Here is a 14,765-nt window from a genome sequence, read left to right on the forward strand (position 1 = left end):
AATAATCACGAGGCCCCATGTGGCCAACTCTCAAATCAACATAACAATCAAAATAATATTGTGAAGTGAGCAAAAGGAAATAAGAATTATTTTAATAGAATACACACCTCTTTAAGGTCACTAAGAATTTGATGCTCAGTCCACAGTGACCCTTCTTTAAAAGACCCTTTTTCCTTTCCTCCATTCCTTTTCTTTTACATTTTGTACTGCTTCTGAGCTTTCTATTCTCCTTCATGAATAAAATGACTTTTTTTTTTTTTTTTTTTTTTTTTACAAGTCCCTGAGGATGTGTTTATAGTTTTTTCCTGCTTATCTTCTTAAATTTTTTATTTGGTTATTGTAAGTTTCGGTTCTAAAATTTCCATTCATTTCTTTTATATATTTTAATTTCTTGGCTGAGATTATTTTTTAATTTGTTTCGTATGTGTTTGCAAGTAAAATACAGGAAGCATTTTTATTATGACTGCTTTAAAATCTTTGCTCAATAATTCTAACATCTTTGTCATTTTTGTTCTATAAAATAAAAAATAAAAAAAATTAAAAAAAAATATAAAAATAAATAAATAAATAAAAAATAAAAAAATATATATATATAAAAGAATAAAATGACTTTCTATTTCACCAATAAAAACAACTGTGGGGACTTTCATTTCTACTTCCACCACCATCACCACAGCCAGATATTCAGAACCTACAGAGCCCCCAGTCCTCCCACATTCAGCAATCCCAGGTCTTCACAGAAAGAAGACTGTGGTGCTGCATCTGTGGAAGGAGTCCTCCCTCTGTCAGATTTTCTCTTCGGAAATTCATCCATGATACCGTCAGCAAGTACTAGCATTTTTTCACATTTGTTGTAAACTAGTAACCCTAGGCAAACATTAACGTAAAACAACGTTTCAAGTTGTGGGAAGCAGGCTACCATGGAAGGTGTCTGGGATTTGCAGTGACTTTGAGCAGGGAAAAGTCTGAAAGGAGGCAAAGCAACACATCCATCAGACCCATGGATGCCCCTGAACAGAAGCAGGCCAAAAACATTTAACAAATGCCAAAGAGAAGTACAAATAAGAAGACTTGGAATCCAGAGTCCAAAACAAGGATTAGTTTGTGATAGATCCAAATGGATATATCCATGCTAAGCCCATTTAGCTCAAATATCCATATGGTATATCCATGCTAAGCCCATTTAGCTCAAACCCATTTAGCTGAAATCTCGAAAAATACAAATCTTTTTTATATTGGAAAGATATTGTATAATTTAGGTCTGAAAAGTTGCAGTAAGGCAAGAAGTCAGTATGTTTAAGGCCAACTCCTTGTCCTGCTTCCTTATCAGTCTTCTTTATCTTTAGCTTCCTTCTTCTCAGTCTATAAAAATGCCCAAGTCTTTTTTGTCTTAAGAAAAACATCCTTTGGCTCTCTTCTTTCTATTAAGATGATGCTTCTTTAAAGAGTAGTTATAGTAGTTCGTACTCTTTCTTTAAAAAATTAATATTATCTTTTTTTTTTTTAGACAGGGTCTCAACTCAGCTCACTACAATCTCCACCTCTCAGGTTCAAGCAATTCCCATGTCTCAGCCTCCTGAGTAGCTGGGATTACAGGTGTACACCATCACACCCAGCTAATTTTTGTATTTTTAGTAGAGACGGCGTTTTACCATGTTGGCCAAGCTGGTCTCAAACTCCTGACCTCATGTGATCCACCCACCTGGGCCTCCCAAAGTGCTGGGATTACAGTCATGAGCCACTGTGCCTGGCCTTAAAAATTAATAATACTTTTAACTGAAAAATCACAATTGTATATATACATGGGGGCACAATATGATGTTTTGATATATGTAAGCAATGTGAAGTGATTAGATCAGGCTAATTAAAATATTCATCACCTCACTTATTTTTTTTGTGGTGAGACATTTGTAATTTACTTAGTTATTAGTTATTTTGAAATATACAATACATTATTATGTATGATAGATCTCAAAATTATTCCTCCTATCAATCTGAAACTTTATATTGTTTGACTAACAACTCTCCATTCCCTCCTTCTCCTCCCATCCTCAGCCTCTGGTAATCACCATTCTACTCTCTACTTCTGAGTTCAACTTTTTTAGATGTCACATATAAGTGAGATCATGTGGTATTTGTCTTTCTGTGCCTGACTTGTTTTACTTAGTACAATCTCCCCCAGGTTCATCCATGTTGTCACAAATGACAGGATTTTTTTTCAAGGCTGGATAGTATGCTATTGTGTATATATATAGCATATTTTCTTTACCATTCATCAGCTGATGAACATTGAGGTTGATTCCAAAACTTGGCTATTGTGAATAGTGTTGCAATGGACATAGGAGTGAAGATATCCCTTCAACATACCAATTTCAATTCTTTTGGATGTACATCCAGAAGTATGACTACCGAATCAATAGATTGCTGGATCTATTTTTATTTTGAAGGGAATCTATATACTATTTTCCACAATGGCTGCAACTAATTTATATTTTGCCAACAGTGTCCAAGACTTTCCACAGCCTCATCAATGCTTGTAGTTCTTCTTTTTGATAAAAGTCATTCTAACAAGTGTGAGGTAGTATTTTATTGCGGTTTGAATTTACATTTTTCTCATTCACTATTCACTCCTCCATTCATTGCAACTTTGCAAAAGTCACCAGCGAAATTCTTATCATTTGGCACCATGGACACAACGCACTATTTATCTTACGGTGCCTCTCACTTTGATTTACTTGACTTGTCGACTACTTTATCTTTCTTGGTACCCTACTGCCTAGGTGTCCATGATACATTACCACCCCTCTCAATCTTTCCAGGTTGGTCTCCTCTGTGGATTTTCCTCTCTTTGCCCATGTTGATGATCTGAAGTTTCCCTCCTAGAGTTGCTGCTCATGTTATTCTATGCACTTTCCCTGGCCTATCTTCTCCCTACTTGGGCTAGCTACTATGTGTATATATTTGTCAGAGTGATCTTTTGAAAATGTGAGTTTGAACTTATTTTTCTGCTGCTTAATCTCATCATTCACTCCTTGCTAACTATAGGAAAGGCTGAAATTCCTTAATAGGACTTAAAAGGTCCTCCTTGCTCTTGAAGCAAGCTTTTTTTTTTTTTTTTCCTATGAATGTTTGTTCAGTGAGTGAATGGATGACTCACAAATCCGTGGCTCTGGTCCTGAACTTTTCCTTGAATTTTAAATTTGCAGACCCAGAGGTTGCCAGACAGCTCTAGTTGGATGTTTTACAGACCCCCTCAAACTCACAATACTCCAAACCGAATTCATCTCAGCCCCACCTGCTCCTTTTTCTATATTATCCAAGTTGCCACCATCAGAAAAACCTGACAATTATTCTTTATATTTGCTCATTTCCTATATTCGATGTGTCATACTGATTTACCTCCCATATGCTCCTTAATTTGTTCCCACCTTTCAGCACCATAATTTATATCCTTGTCTTTTTTTCACCCAAACTATTGGAATAGTCCCCAGCTGACTGTCTCAATTCCAATCTTGCCTTACCCCAACTTCACATTCTCCATGCTATCATCAAAGGAATCTATCTAAAGACCTTTAAATTTCCTCTTTCAGCAGCCTCTTATCTCTTGAATAAAATGCAAGCTTCATTGCACAACATAAAAGTCGTCTACAATCTGACTCTCCTTCATAAATCCAAACTTAACTATTTTCTGTCTCAAAGCCAATAACACACAATGCATTGTGATTATCTGGACATACCATACTGTTTTACAGGTTGGAATATTTGCTCATGTTATTCCCTGTTCTGGGCCTGACTTCTACCTCTTCTTCATCCATTGAACTGGATACAATCTTGTCCTGCAAGATTTGTATTGGGAGCTGCATCTTTACCAGGAAGCCTTCTCTGATCATCTAGATATAGCTAGGTGTTCATATTTATTATGTTCCAGAAGACAGAATGCCTAAGTGGTTGATGTTCAAACTATTTAAGGGCTTAGCCCAGAATCACAGCTTACCAGCTACACAACTTTGGGCAAGTTACATAATTAATCTCTTTCTTCCCTCCTTTTTACATTATTTTCCTTCAGTGTGTTTATCCATGGGGAGAGCTGGTGATGTCATATATTTATGTGACTTGAAATATTACTCACCCTATATAACATCATTATTTGGGCTTTTAATTTAAAGTGACCAGAGGAATGAGTTAAAACACAGAATTAATCTATGCCAAGACCAAAGACTTTAAAAATATTTATATGACAGTAATATAAATTTGATTTGTTTTAGGAATTTAATTTGAGGTGATTTTTTTTTTCCTGAAATGTCTTTCATCTTCTGTGTTTCAAATTCTCCACAAAATAAATTCTTCAGTAGAAGTTACTGAAAGAATCTGAGGTTTTATGTACAATAAAGCCAGAACCATTGGCAATTGGCCTCAGAAACTAAAACACCCATTCTGTCATTGTATCCTGCCCGCGCCAGTATAAAATTAGTGTAGAGAGAGTATTTTCCAGATCCTTTTTCTTTTTTTTTCAGATCCGTTTTAATGACCCAAATTATAAGATTTGGATAACTTTCTTTGGCTGCTCTTTTCAGAATATAGTTGACTTCACCATTAGGCAACATCTCCTGATATTTAAACTAATTGTTTTGTTTTGTCGGCTTCATCTCACTTTTCTGGGTCACACTGTACTGATTTAATTCTAACTAGATATTTGAACTCTTAAGTTTGAAAACTCCTCAATCTAGAAACACTCTTGTTTTAAGTCTGATGGTACTATGTTAAACCAGACAATTTCACATGTTTGGGAATGGGCAGTGTTGGATAGCTGGCTCTTTTAGTATAAATCTTTCTGCATTTGTATGTTTATGTCAAACATTTTATGTAACAGTCATTCTAGAGTGTGGTAGGTACATGCTGCCCTAACTCATTTTTTTAATTGTAATAAAATTCACATAACACAGAATTAACTATGTTAAAGTGTACAATTCAGTGACATTCAATACATTCATGCTGCTGCACAATCATCACCTGTATCTAGTTCCAAAACATACCCATCGCTCCCAAAGGAAATCCACTCTATTAGCCAGTCATGGTCATTCTCCGCTCCCCTCTGTCCCTGGCAACCTCTAATCTGCTTTCTGTTTGTTTGGGCTTACCTGTTCTGGACATTTCATACTGCTCTAACATTACCACTGCAAACAATACAGATGCCTCATTTTTGGTTAGTGCTATGTATATGTCTAGGATTTTCCTGTGGATCACCTCATTCTTTATGAATAGTTGAGATATTACTATTACTAGATAAATCCATGTTATTATCATTATTATCATTATTTTTTGAGATGGAGTCTTACTCTGTCGCCAGGCTGGAGTGCAGTGGAGCAATCTCGACTCACTGCAACCTCAACTAACTGCAACCTCCCACTCCCTGGTTCAAGCGATTCTCCTGCCTCAGCCTCCCAAGTAGCTGGAATTACAGGCACGCACCACCATGCCCAGCTAATTTTTTGTAATTTTTGTAGAGACAGGGTTTCACCTTGTTGGCCAGGATGGTCTTGATCTCCTGATCTCATGATCTGTCTACCTCAGCCTCCCAAAGTGCTGGGATTTCAAGTGTGAGCCACTGAACCTGGCCGATAAATCCATGTTTTAATTTTCTATTAGAAAGGTGAGTTCAGATTTTATTACCTTGATTGTTAAAGATCTGATTTCTCCAAAAATATAATTTATGCATCTACAAAAACAGAGGTCCAACCCTTTCGGTTAACTAATCAGGTTAATCTGTGCCTTTCTCTGCACATTTCTGTGATCAGCAGGTGTTTGAGATTTTTAGTTGTTTGAAGATACAGGTGTGTCTATTGATTGTACCTATGCAGCTTGACTCAACATTTCGTCAAAAGAATGCCAACTCCTTTGTATTGACTAGGTATGTAGATGCTGATTCTTCATTCTACCAAAGCTAAGTGAATCTTGGAGTAAAGATTTTTAAAAAAATTTCTATGTATTTGCTTGGAAGAATGATACACAGATACTGCTAATTGTCATTCCATGCTTGGTCTCCTTTTCTATACATTATGTAACTCATGACTTTTTAGCTGATTACAACAACCACCTTAAATATTCTATTTGCCAGCCTTCTTTCCAGCTGATTGTGGCCAATTACTAAGTTCTAACCAGTCTGGCCAATGAGATGCCTATGAAATATCCTATTCAATTTATGAAAACATCCTTAAAGGGGAGAATATGCTCCTTTTGGGTTCCTTGTTCTTCTAGCTGGAAGGTGGACCCTATGCCTGGAGCCCCAGCAGCTATTTTGAATACGAAGCAATCTTTGGAATGGGAAGCTGGGTTCCCAGTTAAAAGGAGTCTTGATCCCTGACACCCAGAGCTACATACCATCTCTAGACTTTCATATGAGGACATGCTTTAATCCTGTATGAGTGACTACATTGGGTTTTCTGTCACATGCAACCAAACCTAGTCTTAACTAATACAGTTCCCAATATAAGCATATTCCACTGAAGCCTTGAAATCTTTCTTTCATTTCATCTGAATTTGCCCCATTTTCTAAGGAAAGGATCTTATTATATCTTATTATAGAATGTTGTCACACAGTGGCACTCAATGTCCATCCATCTTTTGAAGATACTCTTATTTCCATTAAAAATCTTTATGTCTTATTATCAGTAGTAGTGGTATTAATCTTATTTTCCAGAAGTAGGATCCTAGAGAAAAGAATCACACAATTTCAGAAAGACCTTAGAAGTTATCTAATATCTTAGAAGTTATCCAATATCATTGCCAATCTGAGGATGCCAAAACCTTGGCATCTTACATGAAAGCTGTGGAACTAATACTGCTTCAAAAATTCTTCCATTTCCATTGTTATTGATGTTAAAATCATTCACAAAGTAATTAGATGTCAGGATAGTTTGTTTTTAAAGTGGCATGGGTATCTCACATGGAACAAAAACTCTGAAAAAAAGAAAATGACATTATTATAATGAATGCAGTGTTTAAGACTAATTGCATTTTAAGACAAATCTTTCAAAGCACAAGGCACACATGGGAGAATGTGTTAAAAGTTAATAGGTTGTGAACACTGATGTGGCGTCCCTCTGGACTTTTAACCACTTATGTGATTTTTGAAAGCCATTAAAAATATAGTATTAAATAGAGGTTGGCATCTTCCTCATGCTTTCAGAGAACACAGAAGGCAAAGCTAACTGGAATTGAATGTAATGGAAGAGTTGAATGGAATTGAATGAGAGTAGTGGCTTGGGAGGCCGAGGTGGGGAGGATCCCTTGAACTCAGGAGTCAGAGACCAGCCTGGGGCAACACAGAGAGGCCCTGTCTCTACAAAAAATAAAAAACTTAGCCAGGTACAGTGGTGCATGTCTGTAGTCCCAGCTACTCAGGAGGCTGAAGCAGGAGGATCACTTGAGTCTGGGAGGTCGAAGCTGCCACTGTGGTCATGCCACTACACTCCAGCCTGGATGACAGAGTGAGACCCTTTCTCAAAAAGGAAAAAAAAAGGAAAGAAAGCAGCTGAATTGATTCCCAACTTTTCTTACTTCATCTTGCTACAAACAGTCATAAAAGCTTAGAAGAATCATACATAGCCAAGCTACTCACTAGAAAGACAATGAAAATTATCTTCCTTTCTGATAAAAGTTTCATGTAACTATTTGACTCTGAGAATAGTTCCATATTTCATTATTCTACAAACCAACCAACTCCCTCAATTTGTTTTGTTCATATGCATTATGAACATAATTTCCCTCCTGGCATTTTTAAGGAATATGAAAGAAAAATTTGCCTTGTTTTTAGTTACTCTTGGATGTTAGGCTGATGTTTTCCGAATTAGCACTGAGTTTGGGCTGGACTATTTAATATATTTTAAGATATACATTTATATTTGCCTGAAGGATGTATTGGGGATTTTTAGGAATCAGAGTCACATTTTGCTGGTTAGAATTAAATCTGAGCTGTTCTTCTTATCAGTTTTTAAAAGCTAAACTGCCAAGTTTGCTTTATTGACACCAACCTGAGCACTAGGAAGGTTGATTTAAACTATATTATAGTGATTAGAAGAAAATGTGAGTTTTTGTTAAAAGGAATAAAAATAGATGAGCAAGACAATAACGAAGGTCCTGTCTAACAAAGACCTGGAGGTAAATAAATACTAAAAGCAATTTTCATGAACAGAATGAATGGGCATTTCCAGTTCTTTTTTTATCTTTCTTGTTTTTCTCCCTCCAACAAAATCCATTTCAGAAGTGAGCACTAAAAGGAGTGGCTAATCTTTAAGTTAGCCCACATGCCCTACATAACAAAACACAGGCCACCAACCATCTAATGGGATTCTCCTTAATCTTTTAAGGCAAATGCATTGTAGAGAAAGCTTCTAGATTTCAGTTACTATGCATTAGCGAAGAAAAACTTGGAAATTGTTGTAGCCTACAGGAAGAGAGGACCTGGTCTCTAGTTAAGTGATAGGGCATTCTTCTTGTACAATTAAGTGTCTTTCTCTCTTTTTTCTTCCTTCCTTTTTCCTTCTCCTTTTCTTCCTTCCCGCCTGTTTTCTCTTCCTTTCTCTCTCCCTTCTTTCCCTTTTGTTTTCTTATTTCACCTTTTCCCCTAAAATTGTAACTAAATTGTCCTATCAGAAATTGTTATTTTTTAAAAAAAGAAATAGATGCTGAATCTCTCTAAGCAATGTTTGGGCAATGCCATTGATAAAGCAAATCTACTTTAGACATATGTTTTAAATTTTTGAATATTCTAGAGTCCTTGTCAGGGCAGTTTTGCCTCTGTCCCTTCCCTCATTCTCCCAGAGGACATTTGGCTATGTCTGAAGACATATAGGGTTGTCATGACGGAAATGGGGAAGATGCTCCTGGCACCTGCTAAGTAGAGGCTGCTAAACATCTGCAATGCACAGAAAAGCGCCCCCATAGCAAAAAGTTATTCAGCCCAAAATGCCAATGGTGCTGAAGTTAAGAAATTGTTTCAGAGATTTCTTTATTCCTGGATCTTCATTTTAGGCACAGAAGTTACAATGTGAATTAGGAAGTTTAAATAAATGTGATAGTTAGCATTGAACTCTTGCCATACTGCAGGCATTGTTCTAATACTTGTACTTCTCATAATACCTCTGTGCAGTAGAAACCAGTAGCTCCATTTCACAGATGAGAAAACTGAAGAAATAAAAGTTAAGTAACCTCCCAAAGAACATGCAGGTATTAAGAATTATAGCCTTGATTCTTGATTCTTGATTCTTGAAGAGGCACAAAGGGGAGGGTTTTAGTAGAGTTTATTTGAATTGACACCTTTACTTCTGAAACTCATTGATTCATGTGAACAAAATTACCTTTTTAACCACTGTATTTGTAGAAATATTCACAGTTATATACTTTGGTGTTTATGCTGAACATACAATTCTGACTACTGTTAATTTAGTGATATGTAATACTTGTGGATAATTTAGTCTACAGGGAAAAAAATCAATGCAAATTTTTTTTCCAAACCCTGAAATATTCGACATGAAAGATGGAAATGATTATGAATTATGAATTCTTCTCTATTGTTACAATTAATAGTTTTTATATTTATACTAAAGCCACAAGGCATTCCTACTGCTCTCATTAACTTTAAGACTTATGGGAAAAAGAAACCCTCAAGTTGGAGGGACGATTTCTTGTTTTCATCATTTCCCTCTAAGAGGCCAACAGGATTATTGCTCAGTGGTTGTGTGGGCAGCTTAGGTCATAGGGCAAGGTCCCACATAGGGAAAAGCAAGCCCATTATTTTTGGCTCAGTGTCTAGGAATACGGATCTTGAAGAGCTCAACATAGGAAAAACATCATTCAGGGAGTTTTCAGGGAAAGCAAAGGGATGGAGGGCCTTGTTTTCAGAAAGACAGCTTTGACTGTTTTGATGTTTCTAAGTTGAGTCTATTGTTTTCCTGTGTGGTTATCATCGGAAAAAAGAAATGATGTCCATGGAGATGGAGAAGTTGGAAGAGTGGATGAGCATTGGACAAATGGATGGGATGTGAATGCCACAAAAACAAATCTGGTTGTAATTAACTCCTGAGAATTCTAGGAAGCAGCTACAGCTCTCATCAATATGAAACTCTGTACTAAAAGCTCTGACTCCAGATTCTCCTCTGTTTCCTTTAAAAAAGTGAACTCACATTTCTCTGATTCTCTTCGATTCATTTCTGCTGAAAAAGGCCCAGAATTTGACATAAAACAAAGACACTTGTTCCTGAAACAGCACTCTGAAACCTGAATACATACAAAATACAGCTGATGCACTTTCTCTCAGTCACATTAAAAAAAAAAGTTAAATCCAACTGATGTGCTCTTTCACCCAATGGTGTCATATTCAATCCTTAAACTAAAAGGTGAAAAATATAATTCACAGTCCATCAGATTTCTAAATCACAGCCCCACCACTCCACACGGATATAAAAACCGATAAAAGCCAACAACCAGAAACTATCTGCAGATGTTGAACTCCATTGTATTCAGGTTAGTCATTTCCCAACAAAGTCGGATTGTCCACATTGCTATCTGCTTCTAGTTTCCTGCCCTGCCACAGTATCTCTAAGTTCTCTTAGGAAGAGCAGTAAAGACATCTCCCTGACACTTGGAGGGTCAACAGAATCGCCTGAGAGCCGATTATCATGAGCTTAACCTCAGGAAGGATTACGATGCACTTCACTCAGTTCATCTCTCTCTCTCCCTTTTAACTTAAATGTTAACGTGTTCATGTTTCTAGTGTTGGGCTCAGAAAGTGATACTCTTAAATATGGCACTTTGACAAGCTGAACAGAGGCAGCCTCAAGGTCTCCCTGACCTCCTCCCCTTCCTGTCTCTGAAAGCACAGGATAAATTCGTTCTCTGAAGTTTCCTTATCTGCCAAAGGTCTGGACCCACCAAAGAAAAAAAAAAAACAATTACCTTAGTTTCTTCCCTGAGTTTCCATTAACTCATCTCCTATCGCAGGAAGGAAGACTGAAATCTGTCAACACTCCTGGACAGACTCTGTCACAAACCATTGTCCACTCTGCAGGCCCAACAGACTTTGTCCCAGGCCATTGTATGTTCTTCACACCCAGTGAATTCCCCTAAAAATTGTTTTCTGCCCCCATAAAATCACCTATATGTCTCCATTTCCCTTTCCCTTAAGATGCAGGGTATATAAACCTCTCTACCCCACGGGGTATGAGGCAATCACTCTGTGATTCCCTCTCGTGGATACTAGTAATTGGTATGCCATTTTTCCTACTAATCTGCCTATTGCCAGCTGATTTTCAGTGAACCTTCAGAGAGTGGAAGGGAAGTTTTCCTTTGGCCCCTGTGCTAGGCATATTAAAAAATTTCAGCAAATTCAACTAGTCCTTATTCCAGAGCTCTAAACTCAGCTAACCTGGAGGGCATGGAGTGGTAAATACAGAATTTGAAAGAGGAAAGAGAAATCACACTAATGTATCCGGTGTTCTTTAATTTAAGGAACCATTGAACCGCATGAACTGTATTATTCTTATCATCACCTCCTTTGAAGATGTCATAGACAACTCTGTAGATAAGTTTCTCTAATCACATAAAAAGGAAATTGAACTATATTTGTGTGTTATGCATTAACCTTTTGTAAGGTTTATATATGACCCAACCCATTTTTTAAAAACAAAGGTTAACTCACCTTACAAATAAACTTTTTTCTTGTGTCTAAGATTTTCTTAAAAGTGTGTAAGATATTGAATACTATTGAGTGCTTAGAACAGTAACGCTGAGAAAGAAAAGAATGGTGAGGGTGAGGAGGTGCTAAAGGAGAATCTAATGACTTTTTTTTTTTTAATGTTTAGTGCTTTTAAACTAAAGACATTGTTTAAAGTTTGCAAATCATTTTCAAATTCATTCAATAGGAAGCCCTTTGAACATAGGTGATGGTTTGGCTGTTCAGCTGGGATCTGGAAATGCTTCTTCCCATTCCTGCCAGTCCAGATAACAGGTTTGCCTGGATTCTACTCTTCCTGCTCTGCTCTCCTGACAGGCCACAGAAGGGTCTATCTCAGAGCTGGCTTTACCTGATCAGTTCTGAGATTGTCAGGGTGTACCTAGAGAAGGCTAGAGGGTTTCCCACAAAGCTGGTACTTGTCTACTACTCACAAATGATTTAACTGATTCCCACATGACCTTCTTCCCCTCTAAAAAAAAGGAAGACAGAGGAAACAGAAGGGCAAGGTCAAGGGTAGATCACCTTATGGAGCAGCAACTTTTATATGTCTTGTTTATTATTATTATAGCCACAGTAGCAAGGTCAGTGCCTAGTACACCACAGGCACCTCATAAAAATTTGTTAAATAAAATCAGTGTAATTCTTACAGTAATACTAGAAGAAATGAATTAACCCCAACTTACTGAGGAAGCTCCGGTTAGTGGGAAACAATGGGATTTGAACCTAGGCCCAGATCTTTCTACTGCATTACACGTCTTATTAGAAACCCCTCGTCGTTCTCCACCAAATCCAAGTTATATCAAGAGATCTCTTGAACATAGAGTTTTTCTATGCCACAAATTAAGTGATCTCTAGGCAAAAATGTGCAGATAATCCACTACATGCTAAAGTGGACAACCAAATAGTCTGGGTTTTAACAGACACTTCAGAAAGCCTCTTACTCAACTTCCCATCCGATGAGGAAGAAAATATATTTTAGGACTTTGCACAACGTGTGGCACACAGTTATGTGCTTAAGAAATATTCATTCTTCACAATGCAAAGAGCTCATGGTAGACTGTGGTCTCAGCCTTGGCCAGAGCACTTTCACTTGCTATGTTACAACTTTATATGGTGTTCTATTCTAAGAAGGACTAGTTCCCCCTTGGAATGTAAACACCATGAAATCAGTGACTTTGTTCTATTCAATGATATATTCCTACTGTTAGAGGAGGATCTTCAACATGGTAGATGCTAAAAAGAAGTCTATATTTTAAATGTATGGATGAATGAATAAATCATCGTTGGAAGGGTATTAGAAACAGTACCTTATTAGAAACAGTAGTTCTCAAGAAATGGATTGGGAATTCAGAGGAAGAGCTGATACCCCAGCACAGCAGGCAGTCCCTAGAGGAGTCATTTGAAGTCATGTGACTCTGGTAGATGAATGGTTCCCAAGCTGTGGTCTGAGTTCTCCGTGAGAGCAGCCTTGGTCTGGCCCAAATGACACGTGTAGGATGACCTTATACCTGCACAAAATTTATGGACAGCATAAGGAAAGGTGAGCCAATGTTGTAAATACAGCGATCACATTTTCAAAAGGTAAGATGGTTTGTAGTATTCCTCCTCTTCCTCTCTCTCTGTTTCCCATTCCCATTCTACAGAGACCCCTGGTTTGTAGCCAATCAACCCTTATCTCTGCAGCATGAATTTGTACAAAATCAGATCATCAAGGAATCCAGAAGATGAAAATGAGAAGAAAAATGTATTCCAACTGACCTTGTGCCCGGATGGGGATAATATTTTTGGCAGCTAATTCTTAATGAGGAAACAAAATGGGGAAGTAGAAAAAATTTAATACCTTTGATTTTTTTTTTTTAGAAGAGATAAAGTAGCTTTGTGTTATCTCTTTAACCTTTATAAATCCTTCACTGGGTGCAAGTTTCCTACTGAATCTCTGAAAAATGTATAACATAACACAAAACCACCAGCTTTCATGATAAAAGAAGAGCATTCAGTGCACTGCAAGCCCGCCCCCGCCTCGATACTTACTACTAGTTCACAAAAGATGGGTTGTGGCTCATGGGTATTTGTTGATCAAAGTTCCCGTCATGCTGACTGAAAGGGTGTTCTGTTTTCAAAGTGATTATTGAGCCACTTTAAAAACACTTTAACTTGTGGGTTTGCCTCATTCTATTTGAGTCCAAATTTCACAATAATGTAATGAAGCAAACCCTGTGGTACTGCCTAGGTCATCTTAATTTATCAGGAAACCACAACCTTGCACATCTTTTCCAAGCGACTTTTTTTTTTTTGGTTTGTTTGGCCACCATAGCCATGTCCAGAGCTGTTTGGACTCTTCCTGGTTTGGTGCTTGGCCTGGGTACCAGGATTGAAGAGACACTGAATCAACTCCGCAAGGTTCTGAGTCTCCTTTGGAACCTTTAGAACTGCCTGCTGTCTGTTCCTAATGTCAGGTTTCAGGCACTCCTGTGCTCTTTTGAGTAATCAAGCTTTTATTGTAAAAACCCATTCAAATCTCCGGAGAGCTGTGAAATATTTGTTTCACTTTTTTTGTCTGCTTCAATGGGTATTTTATGTGAATTGTAAACTTGGGAAACATAAAAAGAAAAAATTAAAAAGAAATATGTAGACTCGGTAAGAATCAGGAAAAAAACAAAAACAAAAAAACCCACGAACAATGTTTCAGTGAGTACATCATGACTATAGAATTCATTTTACCCAATTTGATATATTTGTTACATTTTCTTTATGATTTGTTCCTGTTGGGATGACTCAACATTTATTTAAACTTTAGATATGATCTTCATGTTACTTAAGCACTTGACTACTTTACTTTTAGAATTTTTATTTTTTTGAGATGAAGTTTTGCTCTTGTTGCCCAAGCTGGAGTGCAACGGTGCAATCTCAGCTCACCACAACCTCCCCCTCCCAGGTTCAAGCTATTCTCCTGCCTCAGCCTCCCGAGTAGCTGGGATTACAGGCATGCACCACCACGCCCAGCTAATTTTGTATTTTTAGTAGAGATGGGGTT

The 14,765-nt window shown here is 37.3% G+C and overlaps 1 long non-coding RNA gene across 2 annotated transcripts; it reads right to left on the minus strand.

Moving 5' to 3' along the window:
- Positions 1 to 5,771: 5,771 nt before the first annotated feature.
- LOC105712928 (uncharacterized) lies at positions 5,772 to 13,826 on the minus strand. 2 transcript variants are annotated; one of them, XR_001106457.3, is made up of 4 exons: positions 13,763 to 13,826; positions 13,039 to 13,239; positions 6,818 to 6,957; positions 5,772 to 6,707 (listed from the first exon to the last, which is right to left on the minus strand). It is a non-coding gene; the product is annotated as an uncharacterized LOC105712928 (long non-coding RNA). The 2 variants fall into 2 exon arrangements; XR_001106456.3 differs by lacking the exon at positions 13,763 to 13,826 and adding an exon at positions 13,572 to 13,715.
- Between the last annotated feature and the right edge of the window lie 939 nt (positions 13,827 to 14,765).

The sequence above is a fragment of the Aotus nancymaae genome, unplaced genomic scaffold, assembly GCF_030222135.1.
Source record: "Aotus nancymaae isolate 86718 unplaced genomic scaffold, 86718_ANA_hifiasm-v0.15.2.pri h1tg000008l, whole genome shotgun sequence".
NCBI classification, from domain to species: domain Eukaryota; kingdom Metazoa; phylum Chordata; class Mammalia; order Primates; family Aotidae; genus Aotus; species Aotus nancymaae.